Source organism: Charadrius vociferus, unplaced genomic scaffold (assembly GCF_000708025.1).
Source record: "Charadrius vociferus isolate BGI_N301 unplaced genomic scaffold, ASM70802v2 scaffold505, whole genome shotgun sequence".
NCBI lineage: Eukaryota > Metazoa > Chordata > Aves > Charadriiformes > Charadriidae > Charadrius > Charadrius vociferus.
Window position 1 is genome coordinate 1556537 of NW_009648645.1, and position 20294 is coordinate 1576830.

The 20294-nt window shown below is 40.6% G+C and overlaps 1 pseudogene; it reads right to left on the reverse strand.

Annotated features, from left to right (window-relative positions):
- Nucleotides 1-6: 6 nt before the first annotated feature.
- Nucleotides 7-14724, reverse strand: LOC104287683 (annotated as a pseudogene).
- Between the last annotated feature and the right edge of the window lie 5570 nt (nt 14725-20294).

Consider the following 20294-nt stretch of genomic DNA (forward strand, 5'->3'; position numbering starts at 1 on the left):
TCTCATGAGAGTGGAGTACAGGGGCAGAATCACCTCCTTCAACCTGCTGGCCATCCTTTGATACAGACCAGGATACCGTTGGCTTTACAGTCTGCAGATGCACATCACTGGGTCATGTTGAGCTTCTCATCCATCAACACACCTGAGTCCTTATCCTCAGGGCTGCTCTCAATCCATTCTTTGTCCAGCCTCTATTTGTGCTTGGGATTGCCCTGACCCAGGTGCAGGACCCTGCACTTGCTCTTGTTGAACTTCATGAGTTTCACATGGGCCCACCTCTCCAGCCTGTCCAGGTCCCTCTGGATGGCGTGCCTTCCCTCCAGCTTGTTGTCTGCTCCGTAGAGCTTGGTGTCTTTGGCAAACTTGCTGAGGGTGCACTCAATCCCACTGTCCATGTCACTGACAGATATTTTAAACAGCTCCTGTAGGTAAAGTTCTTGTTCATGGGCCAACAAAGATGTTAAACTGCACTAATCCCAGTACTGACACCCAAGGAACACCACTCATCACTGGTTCCACTTGGCCATCAAGCCATTTACTGCAACCCTCTGAGTGCGACCATCCAGCCAGTTTCTTATCCACTGAGTGGTCCATCCATCAAATCCATGTCTCTCCAGTTTAGAGACAAGGATGTTGTGCAGCACAGTGTAAAATGCTTTGCATAAGTCCAGGTAGATGACGTCTGTTTCTCTCCTCTTATCCACCAATGTTGTAACCCCACCGTAAAAAGCCACAAAATTTGTCAGGCATGAATTGCCCTTAGTGAAGCCATGTTGGCTGTCAACAATCACCTCCTTATTTTCTATGTGCCTTGACAGAGTTTCCAAGAGGATCTGCTCCATGATCTTGCCGGGTACACAGGTGACTGACCGGCCTGTACTTCCCTGGGTCTTCCTTTTTTGTTTGTTTTTTTTTTTTGAAAATGGGGGTTATGTTTCCCCTTTTCCAGCCACTGGGAACTTCGCCACACTGCCATGACTTTTCAAATATAATGGAAAGCAGCTTAGCAACTTCATCCACCCGTTCCCTCAGGACCCCAGATGGATTTCATCAGGTCCCCTGGACTTGTGCACCTTCAGGTTTCTTAGATGGTCACTTACTTGATCTTTACCTACAGTGGACGGTTCTTCATTCTCACAACCACTTTCTTTGCCTTCTGGGACTTGAGCGGTGTGGTTAGAGTCCTTGAGGGTGAAGACCAGGGCAAAAAAGTCATTGAGCATCTCAGCCTTGTCCATATCCTGAGTGACCAGGTCTCCCATTTCCTTCTGGAGAGAGCTCACGTTTTCCTTAGTCTTCCTTTTATCATTGACATACGTATAGAAGTTTTTCTTGTTGCTCCTGGTGCCCCTGGCCATATTTAATTCTATCTGACCTTTAGCTTTCCTAATCTGACCCCTGGCCTTTCAGACATTTTCTCTGTATTCCTCCCAGGGTGCCTGTCCTTTCTTCCACCCTCTGTAGGCCTCCTTTTTGCTTTTGAGTATGTCCAGGAACTCCTCGTTCATCCATGCAGGCCTCGTGGTCTTTTTGTGTGACTTCCTCTTTGTTGGGATGCAGCACTTCTGAGCATGGAGGAGGTGGTCCTTGAATATTAACCAGCTTCCTTGGGCCCCTCTCCCCTCCAGTGCTTTATCTCATGGAATCCTACCGAGCAGATCTCTCAAGAGGCCAAAGTCTGATCTCCTGAAGTCCAGGGCAGTGAACTTTCTGTGCATCCTACTCGCTGCCCTAAGGATCCTGAACTCTACCATTTCATGGTCACTGCATCCAAGGCTGACCTTGAGCTTCACATTCTGCAATATCCCCTCCTTGTTAGAGAGGACAAGGTCCAGCATAGCTCCTCTCCTCATTGTCTCCTCTACCACTTGGAGAAGGAAGTTGTTATTGATGGATTCCAATAACTTCCTGGATTGCTTGTGCCCTGCTCTGTTATCCATCCAACAGATATCAGAGTAGTTGAAGACCCCTATGAGGACCAGGGCCTGTGAATGCAATGCCACCCCTACCTGTCTATAGAGGGCCTCATCTGCTCCGTTGTCCGGGTCAGTAGACCCCCACTGTAATGTCACCTGCCTCTGTGTTCCCTTTAATCCTGACCCATAAACTCTTGGTCGGCTCCTCCTCGTCTTCCCTGCCTGTCTTTTGTAAAAAGCCTGTATCCCACCATTCCAACACTCCAGTCATAGGAACCATCTCACCATGTCTCCATGATGACAACGAGATCATAGCCCTGGAGGCATGCACATGTCTCTAACTCCTTTTTTTTTGTTCCCTATGCTACATGCATTTGCATAGAGGCACTTAAGCTCGGTCCCTGTTGAAGCTGACTTACTGTCTTGTGCAGCTGCAAATCCTTCGCACTCCTCTCCAGGTGGTCTTTCTCTGAGGTATTTTGCCTGTGTTTCCCTGTTGGCTCCTGTTACCTCAGGAGCCCCTGGGTCATCTCCACAAGTCTTCAGGTGTGCTGCAGTGCACCCCGCACATCTCAGAGCAACAGGTTGAGGGCCTTCCCTATCGACCCATCCCTCATACCTTGGAGCGTCATCCCTTGGCTTGTCACGAGCAAGCCTGACAATACCCCTCTCCCCCATCAAGTCTAGTTTAAAGCTCAGTCAATGAGCACTGCTAGCTCATGAGCAAAGACTCTCTTTCCCCTTTGAGAAAGATGAACCCCCTTCAACACCAGCAAGCCTGGTGCCATGTAGGGCATCCCATTGTCAAAAACCCCAAAATTGTTGTTGTGACACCAGGTATGGAGCTATGTATTAACAGACTGGGCACGTATGCTTCTTCCAATGTCACTGCCTACAACTGGAGGGAGAAAAGAAAAGATAACCTGTGCCCCAGATTCCCTTACTAACCATCCCAAGGCACTGAAGTCTCTTTTCATCACCCTGGGGCTACATGTTGCCACTTCATTGCCACCCACATGGAAGAGCAGCAGTGGGTAATAGTTCAAGGGCTGTGCCAGGCTGGGAAGTTTCCTAGTGATGTCCCTGACCTGTGCCCCAGGCAGGCAGCATACTTCCCTATGAAGAGAGTCTGCTTTGCCCATAAGCTGTCAATTGGCTCGTCATCGATCCCCAGGCAGAGGTCCATTCACTCTATCTGTTCTCTTACCTAAAAGGCAACTCTACTTCTTCACCTACCCACCTTGTACTTCCAAAAGAGCTTGTGTTCCTCCACTGCAGCACTCCAGTAATGTGAGCCATACCACTACACCTCCATAGCCCCAGCAAGATCAACACAACACCACCACCACACAGGTGTCTAATTCCTCCTATTTTTTTCCCCTGACATCCTTGATACCCAGCTAGCATGGGACACCCCATTCTTATGCCCCCGTAGCCCCTAAAACAGTGTAGTTGTATGCATACTCCTTAATGGTAATGTTCCTTGCAGTACTCTGAATCCAGAGCAATGTCCAGCAGCAGCAGGGAGTATTTGTGGCCACAAGCCAAAGCACAGTAAAGACTCTTCTGGGAGTTTAGCATAGATGATGGTATTCCTGGGCACTGTCTTAACTTACTAATGTAGACATAGCCTCAGATTAATTTTGATCTGAATGAGGCAAAAGGGAAACTGCTGATTATTATTTTTAATTGTTACTTTAAAAGATAATCAAGAGCACACAGGGTCTTATTGCTCTGAAGACCAGCAGTAACACAACTTTGTCTTTCAGACACTACTGTTAATACACAACCTCAGACTATGCGCTGTCTAATTCTGAGGACAACATAATATCTTGTTTTGCATAGAGGCGACAATATTGCAATATGGAAATTCTTGTTCTGAGATGACATTTGCTTTAAAGATCAAAATGCTTCTTTTAAGATAGATAAGGAAATTAAAACTGTGGGGAAGTAGAAGTATTGTCAGTTCTGTAGACTTAGAGTTGTTTAAGTTGTTTTTTTTTTTTTTTTTATATATATATGTTAACTTTTCCTTCCCTGTCTAATCAGATTATAGACACATAATCTCTCTGTAAATTTATTGAGAATAATACTATCTTATTTTCAGGTGAGTTTAGAGGTTCCCTTTATGGCTGCACTCCTAATCAAATCCCACTATTTAAGGCACAGAGGAAGCAGCCATCTGTGTAGGACACAAAGCTGCAAGGGTGGCCATTCTTGGTTTGGCCTGTGTCAGAGCTCTGGAAAGTTGACCCGGTTGCAAGTTGGGATATGAGAGGGCTTTCTCTCAGGTCTCTGTCCTGAGGCTACTTCTTTCCCTTCTGGGTCTCCTCTTTCTCCCACCTGGAGCCTCAAGCTCTCAAAACATGATTTTGTCTATCCTGCTGAGAGGCTTTGGAAGGCTCTGTTAGTTGTTATCAGCTTATAAACCATGAGGGGAACTATGTTGTCATTCTAACACCTCTGGACACAGTCCAATATAGATAATCAAAAACACCAGAAAAAAAAACCCCAACAAACTATGTCATTACACACCTGTAGATCCATATTAGCCAAATAATAGAGTGTCAAATGTATGAATAACTTAGGATAGTCTTTGTTTAACCACCTTAGAGACTTGAGAGCATGATACTCATCTGCCAAATACGAGTACCTTACCAGAATATTATATTCACTCGCCTCAGTTTTTTTATTTTTATTTTTTCTTGGTTCTGCAGTCCTCATTGTGGTGGTAAAGTGGCTCAGCTTTGGTGGAAAGCAGGAAGATGCATCCACCCAAATTGTTCTATTCAATGCTTTGTTCCAAGCAACGATTTGCAACATCCCTTGAATTTTTACCAGTAGAGAGCATATTTCAATCCTATTCTTTTATCTTATGGCCATTGCGGTATTGTACAGATCGACTGGCAAAACCAGTAATCACGAATATGTCCATGATATTTCTGTTGTGTGCCAAGTTTAGAGCTGCTTGGCATCAGTGGCCTGTGTCTCAACACGCCCACAGGATTGACCCGCAATGGGATCTTGGCATAGCAAGAGGCATGGCTTCTGAATCAAATACGGGGTGAAGTGGGGACAAATCCTCAGGCCCTCAGGATGATGGAGATGCCTGCACATATGCCCAATAGCAAATGTGTGAGCGTTCTGCCAGATTTTGTGGTTGAAATGGTCACAGATGCTCTTCTAGTTACCTCAGTTATGTGGATCACTGGGGTGGGCCAGGGACTGGATTGCACTCTAGACTCCAAATTCTGCCAATGGGCCATGTTGGACAGCAGAGCACTTTCTGTATCTCACTTCTATGCCTCATCCCATATAAAGATTCGATAGGTTCTTATAGAAGGAATAGAACTGCCTCATCCATTACCATTTCTGCCATTTTTATAATAATTCTGGGGTTTAAAATCTCTCATGTCTCATCATGGGAGAGGGGGTAATAACAAATGAACGAACAACTGAGTTTCTTACTTTTTACTGGGAGTGGTTAAAAAGCCATATCTACTGGCAGCACTGAGCCACACATAATCTAAGATTTTAATGCTCCAGTACCCACTATGGTGCCTGAGCACCTCTAAGACAGCTGCAGTCAGTTGAGATGTTCGAGAAATCAGTCCCTGGATTTAAATGCAAGAAGCAAGTGACAATGAATTGCCTCCAAGAAGGTCTTTCAAGCTGGAATGCAGTTTCTCGACTGCTGTGATACAACCAGAGTTTATTGGCGTTCACAGAGTAGCCTGCTCACCCTCTAGCATTCATTAGGGACCTGCCAGGGCAGAGGAAAGCAATATAGATAATTTGGTTGCATAGGAAAAGGGGTCCTTTCTTTCCTAAAAGATCTTTGTTATTACATCTATCTTTGTCCGATGAAATAGCATATACGTGTCATGAGCTGTGGAAAGGATCATACATCAGCTTATGTAGCCAACGCAGTACTTTCTAATTGAAATTTTTATGTGTGATCCTTTTCTCTCAACATAAGCTGTGTAGGATTTGATTATCTGGCCCCCACTTGCACATCTTTTTTATTTCTGTAATGCAAATATTAACGTTCAAATAGTAAGCATCTAAATCTGTCTGACAGGAGGAGAAATTCTTGTAACAGGAAGGTTTTGCACATCCAAAGGAATTTATTTCTTTTAAAATGTATTTCTTTGTGTGAGTATCATATTTTCATTTGTTTTCCTTCCTACCTGCTACCTTCAGCTGTTTCAAAAAAAGCAGTCAGGAAGATGACAGGAGTGCCACAGCTCTCTGCAGTACGTGACTGTTTAACCTTAAGTCACCTTAGCTGTGAAAACTGTGGATGCAACTTTGAAAAAACATTTTGAATGTGACAGCAAAATTACTTTGTGATGTTTATACATTTTTCATAATGCTGTTCCCAGTAGAACTGATTCCTATATTTCTTACAGCAACAGTATGAAGAAGCAGGCTTTTAAAAGGATGGGGTTTTGCTGATGCTGCTTTCTCTGTTTAGTTAGCTAAGAGACTATGCTGTAGCTTAATGCAACAGAGTAATAACAGTGATGCTTTAGGAAGTCTCAAGAAGCAGAGGTGCATCTCCTTGTACATGGCTGCTCTCGGGGAGGAGGGCATGTGTGCATGTGTGGGGGAGCACAAGAGCACTACGGCAGATGGAAATGGAGTAAGACAGCCAAGCAGAGGACTTAGACAATGTGGCACAGAGCTCAATAAATCTATACAGTTTCTTTATGCTCTACAAGGTCATAGATGACGCTGACACCAGTCTCCTAGCAACCCACTCTACTAACCTACTTTTGTCCCAATCACTGGAGAATGGGTTTAATGCTCTGAGCTGTGTTTCAACATGTGGAGGAAAGAATCAAATTGATGCTGGGTAACTGCTGATGTGCAAAATGCTAAAAAGCATTTTTCTGGTCTGTCTCCCCTCTATATTGGTTGCACACAGAAGGCTTCTTTAATAAAGAACAACAGCATTAAAGAATTCCTAAGTTTCACAGGAATATTAGTTTCATTAGAAAATGTAGAAATGTAACGTGCAAAGTCATGTATGTATTTATTTAGGTAGGAATGTAACACAAGGTCCCAGTTAAGAAGGATCTGCTCCAAACAAGAGATGTTTCTGTTAAAAATAAAAAGAAACTAAAAATATAAAATTAAAAATTACCTAAATGAAACATGGTTTTATTAGGTTATAGATCATGTAATCAATTAGTTAAAAAACCTCAGCCAGCCATAGTAATTATTAAAAAAAATAATTGCATTTGGAATACCTACTGTATAAAACTTTCTTTGACATACAGAAAAAAAAAGCAGAGTTTTTAGGCAACAATAACTCACAACCATAACCATATTGAACAAACTCTTATAAGCTACAGACTTATAAGAAATATGCATGTGGTAGATAGGACACACCTACATCTTCTTGAAGTACTAATGCATTTGTATTTTCTTCTTCAAAAATTGTATGTAGTCCTATTCCAAAACTCACGTCAAATGATACAGCAGAGTAAATCATGTAATGCAAATAATTAATTCAATGAATTTAGCCTTTTTCTCTGCTCGAGGAACACTCCAAATTCTAACTAACCATACTTTTGATTTATATGACCCTTTCTCATCATGTTATTCATCATTTTCTGTTTCTAATGCACAAGATTCATTCTTTGCTGATTAGCTGCAGGTATTTATAAGAATCAGGTGAAACTGCTTTTCTGTGCTTTTATAGGTATTCTTAGCCAGCCATAAGGCACAAAATTTGAAAAAGGATCAAACCTCTTCCTTTTCCATATAGAAAGTGAATATTTTCACAACACGTGTACTGTATAAATTTCAGCTCTGCTCTATATTCAGTAGGACTTTCACTTCAGACAAATGTAGCAACAGGTAAGGGGGACAGGCTGTTGCTTCCCCGTACTCAACACACTTGCAGGGGTTTGGGTCTAAAAAGAACCCCATGCTAACATTTTCCCTGCCCACTGCCAGAAAAACATCACTGTCCTGTTGATTGTGTCACTGGATCAAAGACTACTCAATATTATTGTGATCTCCTTGAGGGACACTTACTGAGCTGGGATGGTGGTTTTCAATTGCACTGATGCAGCACCGGTCTTCTCTGCCTTTACCCTGACCTCTATGAAAGGCACTGTCATTACTGTGAGACAACTGGTTCCTTACTGCTAAATACAGTAATTGCCTAACCCTTGGCTGTCACCCATCAGCACACACTGTAGACTGGGGGATATAAGAGGCAGGAATTAAAAGATTACCGGATCATAAACCATGTATGTACTGCCCTGGCTCCTGAGTGAAGTGAATATATCACCATGATTCTCCTAAACTGTTTTGACTGTCAGTGGCATTGGGAGGCCACAACAAAAGCAAGGGTCACCAGCCCAGTAGAAAAATTAATTCATAGCTCCCATACAGGATTTGGAAAGTGGAGAACCATGCAGATTACCAGTACACTGACCCACTCACAGTGGGGTATGGCCCTTCTGGATTACTTTGCCTCAGCAACATAGAATACTCTTTACATGGGAAGAGTTTGAGCCAAAATAAAAAAAAAAAAAAAAAACCAAAATCAAAAACAACTGCCATTTCCATTTTACCCTGGAGCACATTTATACTAGCAGTTGCTGATGTTGTTTGAGATGTGTTTTCCAAGTTTGCCCAGCTGTCATTCATAACCCCAGAAAAACAACATTGAGTAGATTGGAAGAGAGCTTTGGAAGTCTCTAGCCCCGTGTCCCACTCTAAGCAGGATAGCTAATGAGCAGGTGTTTCAGGATCTTGTCCACGTTTTGAGTATCCCAAAGGGCAGACATTTCACAGCCTCTCTGGAAGACTATTCCAGTGTTTGACGATCCTCATGGTGACTTTCTTTTTAAACTTACAAGTAATAGAAGTTTCTCATGTTGCAACTTCATGGAAAGTCCTAGTTCTTGCTGAAGACTGATGACTCCCACTACTTCAGGGAATTTTCTAGGAGTGACAGCTAGCTCCTTGCAGGATACATGCAGGATACACTTGTTTAGTGATAGTGGGAAAATGCTAACTCCTTGAAAGCTGAGCCTGAGCAGGGCTGTTGTGTTAACTAAGACAAAGGGAGATTTGAGACAGCTGCTAAGTCTTGCTACATGATTAAAAAAACAAAAAACCAAAACCAAATCAACAACAACATAAAAAGACCCCAGTAAACATTCTACAGAAACTTCCAGGAAAAAAAAAAAAAAACCAAAACCCAAGTCTTAGAGGAATGAAGGTGACAGTGCAACCCTGAGAAAAAGCCAGGCAGAGGGGTCCTGAGCAGAGCTGGAGTTCAAAACAGCCTTGAAGCAATCTTCTCTCACTTAATTCTAGAAAATTAGATGATTTAGACATTCACTGTTAAGTAAACAGAACTGTGCCAAACAATGCATCCATTTTCACCCCCAGCCTCTCCCACATGACACTGGTCTCAGTCAGCTCCTTACTCCTCAAGGGACTGCACTGTACAGCCTTTTCTTTAAGATGCTTTGGTGATGTTAAAATACCACTGATATTTTACTATCTTACTTTCTGTGTTATTTCTGCTTCTAAATTCAGGCTTTCAGTCCTACAGGCATCTGACTTGGCTTCTTTAATTTTTTTTATTTTTTTTTTCAAACAATACAATCATTAGGACTAGTAATATCTATATATTAGCCCACTGTACATTACTGAATGCATGCAGGAGAACAGATGTCTTTTGAAACCAAACAAAGCAGGGAAATTTCACTTACTTTCAGCTTAGTTAGTCCACAGTTTTGTATCAGTGAGGTCCAGCTGCACTCGTTGGTAATACAGATACAAAGATCTTGCCTCTTCTTACACACTAGCCCATTTCTATACTGTTGTGGCTGAGAAGCGGGCACAACTGTAAATACGTAAGCATGAGAAAATAGGAGGTATTCTGAAACCAGCTGCAGAGAAGTCTTTTTCCACAGGATCCTCTCATTGTAAACAGAAATAAGACTTTAAGAAGCCTATAGAATTTGTTGCCTAAACTCCAATCCTACCAGCAGATTTTTCAACACTTATTATATTCATCTGCATACACTGGTTTAGTACAAGTTGATTATGGCACTGTGAGTATAATTTTGATTCCAGTTAAACTAAAGCTGTGTAGAGTAAATGATTCATTAGCCCTCACTAGTGCAATCGAGATCATAATCTGTGTGTGCATTAAAAGATATTAACGTTCTCAGTTTGTACAGTTAATCCTTAAGTAAGTAATAAGCAATATACTAGAGCTGGAACAACCTTACCTAGAGCAAGCAGTGAAAGAAAACTTTTTAACATTGTGCCTGCTGTATGTTTACTTCTGGTATGCATACCTTTCTGTATAGATATCTATATATGTATGGATATAAAAAAAAAGGTATGTGGGTATACATCCCACATCTCTGTGTAGATCAAGTGGCAGACAGGCAAGCATGTTTCTCAGTGAAAACAGGCTAAACTATCCCCATTTATCTCACTTTATATTTGTAATAAGCAGAGAGCATAGACTTAAACAGGTACAGGAGCTAGCTTGTAATAACTTCTTACCCTGTGGTAAATTGTCCAACTCTAAACCAAATACAGGTAGATGAACACTCACAAGAAAAGACTGAAGAAACTTGGTTGGTGTGTTAATGGATGGAAGAGCTATATTCCACAAAACAATATGATGTAAAAGATTAGCTGTACCCATGTCTGCCATGCCTTGCCTTTAGATACATATACTGTAGGCGTCAAAATGAGACAAAGCTGCTACCATCACTTATAAAACTCTGACACCTTTTTTATCCTCAGGGAAGACAATAGGTTAATAGGCAGATTTCACCTCTTAGGCTAAGAAGAGGAAGCCAGTTTCCCGTATTTAAAGGAATTAAGTGGCTGGTGCAAGAGATAAGCAATCCTTACAAAAGCACTGCCAATTGTTTATCATGCCTTCTGTAGCTGTGAAAGGGATCCTCCTTAGAAGCATAGAATAAGGATGCTTTAGGTAGTCTTGGTAACAGATTGAACATCTTTCTCACACTTGCTATTACTTTCTTTTTTTATCACCTGAGCTCTGATGCTTTCAGAAGGCAGCACTTTCCAAACATCAGTTTACCTGTGTGGAGGGATAGGAGGGAAAATGCAGATAAAATAGGAATCCAAACGCATCTGCAACTGTTTTTAGGATCCAAAACTTTCATGTAGAGTTCAATATCTGTAAATACTAACTAAAATAAAAAAAAACAAAACACACAAACAAACCCTTAACTGTGTTTATACCCTGTTACTTCTTGGTTTCTGCAAATGTCAGAGAAAGCAATTTCTCTGAGAAGAATATCTATGAAGAAAAACTAATTTTGAACAAATATTAGAGATATTGTCTTAAACTAGCTTGTTGACATTTTCTTAACCACTGTGCCTACATTTAATAATGAGCCTAGAAATTCCTATTCATATTTGAACTAATACATTGTATTAGCCGTGATACAGAATTTTGTGTAAGCATCTCAAACAAGTTGGCAAATAGTAATTAATTTAACCTTGCCATACAGCCAAAAGTCCCTGTCATATAGTTCAACAGTAAAGGAATGCAGGGCATTATTTGGTTAAACTCTGTGAGAACTTTCTGTAAAATAAATCATGTTCCTCCATCTGTGAGCCAAAAACAGGAGTCCATCCTTCTGATCAACATTGCTGAAATTCACGTGACAGTCTCTCAGAATATTCCATTATATATTAGGTAAATATTACTAAAACATTATACAATTTTCAGGTAAATATAAAGACAGCACGCAGTTGGCTGGAGGTTAGCAAATGAAACACCCATCTACAAGAAGGTCCACAAGGAGGATCTGAGGAACTACAGGCCTGTGAGTCTGACCTCAGTGCTGGGGAAGGTTATGAAGAAGATCATCTTAAGCACCATTACATGGCACATACAGGACAACCAGGCAATCAGGCCCAGCCAGCATGTGTTTTTGAAAGGCAAATTCTGCTTCACTAACCTGATCTTCTTCTATGACAAGGGGCCACACTCAGTGGATGAGGGAAAGGCTGTGGATGTTGTTTACCTGGACATCAGTAAAGCCTTTGGTACAGCCTTTAACACCTTCTGTCACAGCATTCTCCTGGAGAAACTGACTGCTCGTGGTTTGTATGAGCATACCCTTTGCTCGGTGAAAAACTGGCTGAGCGGGTGGGGCTAAAGAGTGTTGGTGAATGGAGTTAAATCCAGTTGGTGGCCAATCCAAATAGTGTTCCCCAGGGCTTAGTATTGGGGCCGGTTCTGTTTAATATCTTTATCAATGATCTGGATGAGGGGATCAAGTGCACCCTCCATAAATTTGCAGATGAATCAAGCTGGCTGGGAGTGCTGATCTGCTTGAGGGTAGGAAGGCTGTACAGAGAGATCTGGACAGGCTGGATTGATGGGCCAAGGCCTATGCTATGAGGTTCAACAAAGCCAATGCTGGGTCCTGCATTTGGCTTACAACCAACCCATGCAGCACTACAGGCTTGGGGAAGAGTGGCTGGAAAGCTGTCCAGCAGAAAGGGACCTGGGGTTGTTGTTCGAGATCTGGCTGAATATGAGCCAGCAGTGTGCCCAGGTGGCCAAGAAGGCCAATAGCATCCTGGCCTGTATCCGGAATAGTGTGGCCAGCAAGACTAGGAAGTGATCGTCCCCCTGTACTTGGCACTGGTGATGTCACACCTTGAATACTGTGTTCAGTTTTGGGCCCCTCACTCCAAGAAAGGTATTGAAGTGCAGGAGCACATCCAGAGAAGGGCAACAAAGCTGGTGAAGGCTCTAGAGAACAAGTCTCATGAGTAGCAGCTGAGGGAACTGGGGTTGTTTAGCCTGGAGAAAAGGAGGCTGACAGGAGACCTTATCGTTCTCTACAACTACCTGAAAGGAGTTTGTAGCGAGGTTAAGGTCAGTTTCTTCTCCCAAGTAACAAGTAATAGGACGAGAGGAAACAGCCTCAACTTGCACCAGGGGAGGTTTAGATTGGATATTAGGAAAAATTTCTCTACCAAAATGGTTGTCAAGCATTGGAACAGGCTGCCCAGGAAAGGGCCAGCTTCCCTGGAGATATTTAAAAGTGTAGATGAGGCACTTACAGGCATGGTTTAGTGGTGGACTTGGCAGTGCTAGGTCAACAGTTAGACTCAATGATCTTAAAGGTCTTCTCCAACCTATGATTATATGATTCTACATATTACCACTTTTGCACTTCATATAACTAGTACATTAAGAATTTCTGTGGTATAATCATTTTTATTTTTTTATGGGAATATTATATTAATACTTGTCTGAAGTATACTGGCATTCAGTTAATGTGCGTGTACTTAGAACAACACAAATATTTGAAACATAATGAGCACAGAATTTGAGGAGGGGGTGGACCTCATGAAATTGACAATCCGCAACATGTGCTTTTACAAGCATGTTGTTTTTATAAGATAAGAGTACCTCAAGATAACATATTCTTTATTGTAGTACCTTGGGAAAGATGATTAAGATCCCAATGGCTACTCTGGCTCTATATCCTCAACACACACGTGGCGTTACCTAACTCACTCAGAAAAGCAAAGAAAAGAAATAGCAAAGCTATATGTAGCAAGTTAAGCTTGATCTTAATCTATAACCCAAATTAACTTTGGAGTGTGTTAATTTTTTTCTAATCTTCACAGGATTGTTCAGGAGAAGTGAAGTTCTGCATAACTGAGCACAAACCTTGGATTTTCCTCAGCTGCGAAAGCACTATCTGCAGGTAGTAGGTATGGCCAGACTACAGCATGTTTTTGTCACTGCCCCATTCTAGCTGCCCAATATGCTGCAAAATTGGAAATTCCTGAGTCTTAACTACTGAGAAAATGGCAACTATCTCGATACTATGAGAACTTTATTATAATTTATTCATTTTTGTATTGCAAGTGTGCTTGTTAACTTAGATGTGCAAAATTATAGTGTAAACTGAAACTTTACTTAATTGAACTACATCCATATAAATCAGAGTTAAAGGTGAATTACATATGCCCATTTTCATTGTTTGAGTTGGTTTAACCAAAATGATTTAAAACCATATCCTTAGTCAAGCAAGGCCACCAATAAAACATGAGTTCTAAATGTGTTGATTAAGTTCTTTCTGTGTAATTACTGATAACATTTCTTGGTTTTAGTGTGTTGCCAAATCTTCACAAATATGACCTTTTGGATGTAAGAAGAAATAAATAATAAGCCTAGAAAAATAACGAACCAAAGAAATCCAACTTTTGAATGACTCGTAGTTAGTGTGAATATTACATCTAGATATCTGTCTTAAATATTCAAAGAATTTTGGACAGGATCCTACACGTAATCTCCCATGTCCAAAGTGTCTGCATATGGTATTTTGGCAGCTGAGTAAAACCCAAGATTTGCGCTCAGTTGCGTTGGACTTGCACTTCACTTCTGGCCACTCCTATGACAATTGGAATAAATTAATCTATGAAGGTATCATCTCCACAGACATTCAGTAGTGGGTGGTTGCTGCAGAGCTCTTCCTATTCCATTAATTATTTTATATTAGACCGCAAAATATTTCAAAACAAAAAAAAAATGTTTTTAGAATAAGACTCACTGCAAAAGTTTTGTCTATCAATATTTGTTTTTCAACAAAGATCTTATCAATTTGCCTACCACCAAGATCTCATTTTCCTCAAGCAACCATGAAGCATCGTGCGAAGATGTAAGGGTAATTCCAAACAAAGGGATCAGTGCAGCATAGTCCTCCATATGGTCCTCCACATGGTCCTCAGCCCGCTCAGTCCCCCCCATACTGACGCATAAATGTTGCTTCTGGCCCATGAACAAGAACATTACCTACAAGAGCTGTTTAACATATTTGTCAGTAACATGGACAGTGGGATTGAGTGCACCCTCAGCAAGTTTGCCAAAGACACCGAGCTCTATGGAGCAGTCAACAAGCTGGAGGGAAGGCATACCATCCAGAGGGACCTGGACAGGCTGGAGAGGTGGGCCCATGTGAAACTCATGAAGTTCAACAAGAGCAAGTGCAGGGTCCTGCACCTGGGTCAGGGCAATCCCAAGCACAAATAGAGGCTGGACAGAGAATGGATTGAGAGCAACCCTGAGGATAAGGACTCAGGTGTGTTGATGGATGAGAAGCTCAACATGACCCAGTGATGTGCATCTGCAGACTGTAAAGCCAACGGTACCCTGGTCTGCATCGAAAGAAATGTGGTCTTCCAGGAGCATTCCAGTACTTGAAGGGGGCCTACAGGAAAGATGGGGAGGGACTCTTTATCAGGGAGTGTAGTGATAGGGCAAGAGGGAATGGTTTCAAGCTGAAAGAGGGTAGATTTATGTTAGATATTAGGGAAAAATTCTTTACTGTCAAGGTAGTGAGGCACTGGAACAGTGCCAAGAGAAGCTGTGGATGCCTCATCCCTGGAAGTGTTCAAGGCCAGGCTGGATGGGGCTTGGAGCAACCTGGTCTAGTGGGAGGTGTCCCTGCCCACGGCAGGGGGATTGGAACTCGATGATCTTTAAGGTCCCTTCTAACCTAAACCATTCTATGATTCTATGTTGGGATGAGCTTTGAAGACCAATGTGCCCCCTTACAGCTAGCTCTGATCTTTCTGAGACATCACACATTGCATACTTATGTTATATGACTAGCCAATTTCCAGTCTGAAAGAGTTAAATGCAGAATTATAGTTTAAGTTGCAGCAATTTATCTGCCGAATTCAAGAGGGCTTAGCTGATATTACCCTGTTAAGCTAAATATCTGGCAATTTCTGTACAAATGATTTCTAGAGCAAGAGCCTTTCCTGAATACCATGCTAAGCAATGCCTAAATCAGCCTTTTCTTGATGATATCAAGCATGCTGCACTGATAATACACAAGAATGAAAATACACAATTTAACAATACATGCAGTACAAAATGTCACATCTTAATGTGATTTGGAACAGATCCTCAAAATGTCCTTGGCAACTCAATGCATAAAAAACCTACTAATTTGGTGCCAAGTTAGTCACAGTTTTGGCTGTGGATTATATTTTCAATGATTCACTCATGTTGGTCTGCTCAGATACTTCAAAGCAATCATGAATTAGATGTTAAACTATATTATATATGAGGTCAGTACATAGAAACTATTTTTTAGATGCAGACAATGAAAATGGTCAAATAAGTTGCTAGAAGTCTTTGAATACCATGTTTGCTAGATTGTTTCTTAAATGCTTTTTAAATTCAAATCAATTTTGCTATTACATCTGGCCCCACACTGGGAAGAATGTATAAAATAATCAAAATATTTGGCATTCTATATGTATCACTTTTTGTTTCACTCAGAAATTTGACTTGATTTTATTTTATGTGCAAAACCACCACAGAACTAGACACAAAAAAGTATATCCTGATGTTGTTGTTTCACTTCTATGCTTCCCAAGGTGGAGGGAGTAATCTCCAGTTGGCACAATATTATTTTTTTCTGACATTTCTGGTTCAAGACAGAAAATCAAATACCTGCGTAATTACTTCTGGCTGATATTTTCCTTTACTCTTATATATTTGTTCATATATGAACAAAAAAATGCTTGTTTTTTGTGGTTTCTCTGTCTAGAAGTAGACAAAGAAATGACCTAAAAAAAGGCTGGGAAACTGAACTTCTGAACAACAGAAGTTTCAAAATAGTTATTGTATCCTCACTTGCATATTTAAAACCTGAGTGCTTTCTGCTTCTATAGTATAGCTTTCTACTGTGACCATCCTCGCTACTGAGCAACTGAGGAAGCCACAGCAGCTCATTTTAACTTTGTTCAGATTTATTTAATGAGAATCTGGTGCACTGCATGTGTGAATAAGTACTGTGTTGCCAAACATATGTATTCTGCTAGAGCCTATCACAGAACTTTTAGGACTAAGTTGTGATGCTTTATGAAGTTGTCAGAAAAATGTTAAGGTGATTTTCAACGTAATGTAGATTAGCAGGACACAAAATGACATTCTTCTGAGTGATTCTGGTATTTCCAATTCTTTTCTGAAGTTGGAGATGTCATTATTTTTTGTGCTAGAAGAAGGATGTTCACTTGGTCACTGATTTCCTTTCTCGTTGATCCTCTTAAAATCCTTTTTCCAAGCAAGGTCAATAGGATGCAGTTCCATTCCAACACTGGTTTCCCTAACTGGTAATAAGTAAGCAACTTGACAGCAAATAAGCTTAGGTAGTCTAGGGAGAGAATTTGCAAACACAAAGCTCCAGGCAATTCTCAAGAATGATTTTGTATTGAGTTGGGGAACCTGAAGGCATTTAGAGTTATCACTCAGGTTCTCTTTCCAACACTGGTATGTGTATAACAGTGAGTTGTTTCAAGAAGGGTCCCACTCCAGTGAGAGCAATAGTGGCAGAATTATGCCCTCTTATCTGTGATTATCCTAGTTTGCAGCATGCTCATAAAGATTGTGCAAGAAGAAATAACATGGCTTCTTTTTTCTATTTCAAAGATTATTCAGGATGACAGCAAAAATCAGAGACCATTGTAGGAGAATGAACAGAAATCAGGTTCATAAACAGAATATGGCATTTCTCAGCCTGCACTCTTCTCAGTAAAACATCAGTAATGACTTCAGGGTTGATCCAACCCCCTGGGAAAAATACATAGCTTCAAAGCAGGTGGTGCTTCTGTCTTTAAAGAATTGACTGCCTTTGGTGATTTTGAAGAATACTTTGATGATGATAAATATCCAGCACACTTGAAGATTCATCAATTGTTGAATACAGTTTAACTTACTTAAAAAACAAACAAACAAACAAAAAAACCAACAAACACAAAACCCCAAACCTTTCTGGATATCTTACAGAAATGGCTTTTTGTTAATAGAAAACCTTTGTTATTACCACATGCTTTAAACTTCACTCAAAGAGAGTGCCAACAGATAACATAACTGAGAATTAAAAACGAAAAAAAAGTTTTAGAATAAATATCTACTTAGCATTATATAGGGACAAAAACTAATTTGATATTAAGCCTTGTTTGTGCAGGCTTAATTTAACTGATTTTACATGAATTAGCCCCCATGTCGATACCTTAAAGGTCCATTTAAAAGTGCTTTTTCAAGTTTAAAATTATTAGGAGTTTATCTTAATTAGGCATAGGATTGAGTTTAATCAAATTAAGATATTCTTGAAGCAAAATAAAACTGTTCAGAAAAGAGTTTAATTAAGTTGGTTTAAAAACAGATTTAAAGCCACCTCAAAACAGACATAAGCCACAGACAGATTTAAAGCTACCACATAATAGATTTGTAAACAGAGAAGTTACCAAATAGGTTAATGTTACCATTTGGGCAGAAATGTATTGCCAAATATTCCAGGAGTTATCTCGTACACCAAGAATTTCAGAACATATTCTCCCCATTTGCAGAAGCAACTTGTGATTACGCACAGAGGTTCCGCATTTTAAATGTACCATATTTTGTTTGCATAACAAAGCCATTGTGCTGTAACTTCTTAAGAGTTTCACCTAAAGTCTGCTATAATCAGTGGAAGCCTCTCCCCACAATTCCAGGATCTTGTGGTTCAGGCAATCAGCTGCAGGCAAAAAGGAAAATATTTTACTTCTGGAGGAGTGATAAGATATAAAATAAGTTTAGTTAGGGTTTTTTTTGTTTTGGTTTTTTTTTTTTGTCTCAGATCTTGAAAAAAAACCCAAAATTGAATGAAAAACAAACAAACAAACATAATCTTCACAAAACTTTGGAGAGTCTTTGGATAAAAGAAAAATATCTTTTGATACATCTCCGGATATAGAAATACAATGAGAAAGCATGTTTTCTGTGTAGTTTTGTTTCCTTCTCTCATGTCATAAACTTTTCACTGTGTTTTGTTTCATAAATGAATCTTATGTACAGAAGTTAACTTCTGGGACAGTCTATGTCTCTACTGTCTGGTATTCGTATCTGGAAGTAGATGCAGACCATGTGAAATATTTTATCCAACTGAGCACACAGGCAGATTCTCTGTTCAAATGCAAGTTCCTAGCAAGCCATTTGGTTTAAGCTAAATACACGTTAGTATGTTAGCTGGTATGTTGATTGTGTGTACAAATGGGGAGCACAAACTCCAATCTAATATAAAATCTTCTGGCATATCATCTGCAAAGTGAGGTTCAAGAAGACTGCATCTGAACATGTGAATAACAGCAAAGAAACTGATTGATTTTGAGCTAGTAATATAATCCATATGATGTCTCTGTAAATGTGGCTGTCTGACCCTGAGATTATGTATACGTGTGAAAAGTGGTGAAAGTGCAAACGAGAAATCCATGTTTGCATCTCGTCTGCAATTACTGTACATCAGGAGCATCCCAACCAGCCAAATTTGGCTGAAGAAACTGATAAGTCAGTGTTCACAGTCCTCAGTTCAGTCACTGTTAAAAGTAGCAAGGGCTTCTTCAGCACTTGTGGATCTCCAAGACACAGGACACGCCCTTATCAGCACAGAGGGTAGTGCACATTATAACCAACCCTCTGTGGAACATTTATTAATAAGAAATTGTATTTCTACTTTGAAAGAGCTAGTTCAGCCTATAACGAGTTGCTTTACCTCCAGAGACTTGTGACTTCTGAGGTTATCATCTGTTACATCTACAGTAATTTATTTCTTTGGGAATCTGATGGTATTTATGCTTAGCTGTTTAATGTCTACCTTCAAGGCACCCTGCCACCAATGCTCAACCTAAACTAAGGTCCTCCAGTAGCAGATTTGGGGTGTGAACCACCAGGCTCACAACACAGGTGTCACCAGGCTGAGGGGGCTCCCCGTTAAGTAGAAAGCAAGTCCAAATAAGGGAACCAGAGACCATAAAGCAATGAGATAGAAGCAAAACATTATGATAATAGTGTTTCATGGGTGCCAGTATGGTCTAAAATGGTGAGCTATGTATTTGTATCTACCACATAAGCTCACAGTAGACTTCTGTTGGACTGGAAGTCTTGCTACAATGCACTAATGGTCTCTTCTAATGCTTATTTCCCAATAAATTAAGCCAGTCTTTAATCACTTTGGGAAGATTTGTGAATGATCAGTTAATTAAGACCAAACATGCTCTTGGATTTTTAGTCATCTTAGTTTCTTCTCAGAATCACAATTTATTAAAAGGGGGGGGGGGGGGGGGGAGGGGGGGGGGGAGAAGAACAATTATCCAGAATCTGAAGCAAGGTTAATCAATGTGAATGGACATTTCTTTGTATAGATAGATGTATTGCCAAACTTTTCTCAGCCTAACCTTGCAGTGTTCTTTGTAAATACCTCCGTGCATTGGGACCTCTGAACACCTAACTAAATCTCTTCATACCAGTACAGTTCATTCAGCAAACAG